We start from the raw sequence: 238 nt of genomic DNA, 5'->3' as shown, positions 1-238 counted from the left end.
GTGAAGGACACTGTTCAGGAACTAGTTGATGCTCTGTATGTGATGACTACTTCCATTCTGGAGAGGATCACAGATACATGGATCCTGAGATTCAAGCTCAAGCCGGGGACCAGGGATTATTAACATTTTGAGGAAAAAGTCAGAATTTTGAGATTTTTGGAAGAAATCAGAATTTTGAGATCTTGAGAAAGAAGTCCGAATTTTTCAAATTTTGAGAAAAAGTCAGAATTTTTCAGAT

The 238-nt window shown here is 37.0% G+C and overlaps 1 protein-coding gene across 1 annotated transcript in view; it reads left to right on the top strand.

Moving 5' to 3' along the window:
- Positions 1-238, top strand: part of LOC104952895 (potassium voltage-gated channel subfamily KQT member 3) — a gene marked incomplete at its 5' end in the record, with an annotated part of 15,273 nt that overhangs the window by 5,864 nt on the left and 9,171 nt on the right. The window lies entirely within an intron of this gene.

This window comes from Notothenia coriiceps, unplaced genomic scaffold (assembly GCF_000735185.1).
Source record: "Notothenia coriiceps isolate Sejong01 unplaced genomic scaffold, NC01 NC01_scaffold00020737, whole genome shotgun sequence".
NCBI classification, from domain to species: domain Eukaryota; kingdom Metazoa; phylum Chordata; class Actinopteri; order Perciformes; family Nototheniidae; genus Notothenia; species Notothenia coriiceps.
This window is presented reverse-complemented; position numbering and strand designations above follow the sequence as displayed.